Source organism: Orycteropus afer, unplaced genomic scaffold (genome assembly GCF_000298275.1).
Source record: "Orycteropus afer afer isolate SDZICR_OR568_19922 unplaced genomic scaffold, OryAfe1.0 scaffold00105, whole genome shotgun sequence".
NCBI lineage: Eukaryota > Metazoa > Chordata > Mammalia > Tubulidentata > Orycteropodidae > Orycteropus > Orycteropus afer.
Genome location: NW_006921692.1, coordinates 3,368,098 through 3,372,043, shown reverse-complemented (window position 1 = coordinate 3,372,043; position 3,946 = coordinate 3,368,098).

Sequence of the window (3,946 nt, the reverse complement as noted above, 5' to 3'; positions counted from 1 at the left end):
AATGGCCAGACTTCGTCTCACCTATTTTGGTCATGTTGTCAGAAGGGACCGTTCCCTGGAGAAGAATGTCATGCTTGGTAGGGTAGAGGGTCGACGAAAGAGGGGGAGACCTTCAACAAGATGGATTGACACGGTGGCTGCGGTGATGGGCTCAAGTATAGCAGGGATTGTGGGGCTGGCGTGAGATTGGGCAGTGTTTCGTTCTGCTGTGCATGGGGTTGCTACGAGTCGGAAACAACTCGACGGCGCTTAACAACAACAACAACATTCTGATGACACAACTTTGCTTGTTGAAATTGAGGATGGCTTGAAGCATTTACTAATGAGGATTGAAGAATAAAGTATGCAGTATGGATTACACCTCAATATAAAGAAAATAGAAATGCTCACAACTGGACCTATAAGCAACATCATGATAAATGGAGAAAAGATTGAAGTTGTCAAAGAGTTCACATTGCTTGGTTCTACAATCAATGCCAATAGAAGCAGCACTCAGGACATCAGACAATGTATAGCACTGGGCAAGTCAGATTCAAGGGGCCTCTTTCAAGTGCTGAGGAGCAGAGATGTTTCCTTGAAGACTAAGGTGTGCCTGACACAAGCCATGATATTTTCAATCACTTCATATCCATGTGAGAGCTGGACAATGAATAAAGAAGACCAAACAATTGATGCTTTTGAGATGCGGTTCTGGTGAGGAATGTTGAAAGTACCATGGACTGCTAAAAGAACTAACAAATCTGTCCTGGAGGAAGTGCAGCCGGAATGCTCCTTGGAAGTGATAATGGCCAGACTTTGTCTCACCTACTTTGGCCATGTTGTCAGAAGGGACCATTCCGTGGAGAAAGGTGCCATGCTTGGTAAGCAGAGCATCAACAAGGGAGGGAAATATCCTCAATGAGATGGGTTGACACAGTTGTTGTGGCTATCGGGTCAAGTATACTGGGCAAAGCAGAGCTGGCATTGGACAAGGCAGTATTTCATTCTTCTGTTGTGCATAGGGTTGCTATGAGTCAGAGGTGACTTGACAGCACATAACAACAACAACAGCAGTGCAACATCTACTTCTTCTGGTCTCAGGTTGTGGAGACTGGGGTTCATGTGGTCTATTAGACTAATTGTTTTATTGCATTTTCTTCCATCTTCTTTGATCTGAATGGGGAGAGACCAATAGTTGCATCTGGGATGGCTGCTCAGAATCTTTTAATACCTCAGTTGCTACTCACCAAAGTAGTATACACAACATTGTCTTAAAGGACTATATTTTACCAATTGTCTTTAGTGTCCCTGGAAACTATGATCCTGAGCCTCCAGGGACAGCAACTCATTCTCTCAAAGTATTTGGTTATGGCTAAGAAGTTTTCCTAATTTTGCCTTCTGTGTGTTCTACTATATTCATGGATATACTTGAAATAAATGCAAATACATATGCAGAAAGAGCACCTGTCAAACATCTATATATTCAAGAGCAAAGAGTTAAAGGTAACAAAGGTAAATACTATTACATACATGGGAGCTCTGGCAGCTTAGTGTCTAAGGCCCTTGAGTGCTAACCAGAAGGCTGGCGGTTCAAACCCACCAGCCACTCCTCAGAAGGAAGATGGGGCAATCTACTTCCATAGTGATACTGTCTCAGAAACCCAAGGAGGGGTTGCTACGAGTTGGGTCCAACTTGACAGCATATAACAACAACAACAATTACATACATAATCTTGCAATAACAATAATCTATGAGTAGATAAATAGATAGACACTCAACCTGAAGAGGGGTGAGAACGCAAATAGGACTACACTCTTCACATTTCATATGCTCGATACAACTGAAGAACCTTGGAAAGGTAAAAGCTGTATAATTTACACAAACTGCATTTTTTTTTCATTAAAACATACATTGAAATGGTTGACTTATTGTCTAAGATTCAATTATCAGAACTTTTTTTTTTTTTTTTTTAATATTCAGAACCTCACCTATGAACATATTAATTCCCAAATATTCTACCCTTCTAAGTTTTTGGGTTACCTTAGCAAATTTAGGATCATATGGTTGTCTGATTCAAAATGGCCAAAACCAGTCCATTTCAGCTCACTAATGCCTAGGATATTGATCTTCATGACTTCCATTTCATTTTTGACAGCTTACAATTTTCCTAGATGCATATTTCATACATTCCATGTTCCAATTATTAATGGATGTTTGCAGCTATTTCTTCTCATTTTGACTCATGCCATTTTGAATCAGACAACCATGTGATCTACTATGCAGGGAATGACAAAGTGAAGAGGAATGATATGGCATTCATCATCACAAAGAATGTTTCAAGAACTATCCTGAATTACAATGCTGTCAGTAATAGGAAAATATCCATACACCTTCCAGGAAGATCAGTTAATACTATTATTGAAATTTGCACACCAACCATCATAGCCAAAGATGATGGAATTTAAGATTTTTATCTACTTCTGCAGTTGAAATTGACCAAACATGTGATCAAGATGGCTGATTATGACTGGTGATTGGAATGTAAAAGTTGGAAACAAAGAAGAATCAGTGGTAGTTGGAAAATTTGGCTTTGGTGAAAGAGATAACATTGGAGATCACATGATAGAATTTTGCAAGATCAATGACTTATTCATTGCAAATATCTTTTTTGAACAACACAAAGGGCAGTTATATATGTGGACTTCACCAGATGGAGTACACAGGAATCAGATCGACTATATCTGTGGTAAGAAGTGATGGAGAAGCTCAATATCTTCAACAAAAACAAGGCCAGGAGCTGATTGTGGAACAGACCATCAACTGCTCATATGTAAGTTCTAGTTGAAGCTGAAGACAATTAAAACAAGTCCACAAGAGCCAAAATATAACCTTGATTATTTCCCTCCTGAATTTAGACACCATCTAAAGAATCGATTTGATGCATTGAACACCAATGACCAAAAAACAGAGGAATTGTGGGATGACATCAACAACATCATCCATGAAGAAAGCAAAAGGTGATTAAAAGCACAGGAATGGAAGAAAAGACCAAAATGGATTTCAGAAAAGGCTCTGAAATTTGCCCTTGAATGGAGAGTAGCTAAAGCAAATGGAAGAAATGACAAGATGAAAGAGCTGAACAGAAGATTTCAAAGAGCAGTTCAAGAAGACAAAGTTAATTATAATGAAATATGCAACACCCACAGTTAGAAAAACAAAAAGGAAAAACACACTGAGCATTTCTCAAGCTGAAAGAACTGAAGAAAAAAAAATTCAAGTCTTGAGTTGCAATATTGAAAGATTCTATGGGCAAAATATTGAATGATGTAGGAAATGGAAAAAGGTGGAAGAAATTCACAGAAATACACAGAGTCACTGCACCAAAATTGGTCAATGTTCATCCATTTCAGGGGTCACATATCACCGAGAACCAATGGTATTGAAGGAAGAAGTCAAAGCTGCACTGAAGGAACTGGCAAAGAACGAGGCTCCAGGAATTGACAGAATACCCACTGAGATGTTTCAGCAAATGGATGCTGCGCTGGAGGCACTTACTCATCTATGTCAAGAAATTTGGAAGACAGCTATGTGGCCAACTGACTGGAAGATATCCATATATGTATCCATTCCAAACAAAGGTGATCCCATAGAATATAGAACTTATCAAACAATATCATTGATATCACACACTAGCAAAATCTTACTGAAGATAATTCAAAAAAAGTTGCAGTGGTATATTGACAGAGAACTTCTAGAAATGCAAGCTGGATTCAGAAGAGAAAGTGGAACAAGGGATATTATTGTTGATGTCAGATGGATCTCAGCTATAAGCAAAGAATGCCAGAAAGAGGTTTATTTGTGTTTTATTGACTATGCAAAAGCATTTGATTGTGCAGATCATAAGAAATTATGGATAGCAATGAGAAGAATGGGAGTTCCAGAACACTTAACTGTGCTCATCAGGAA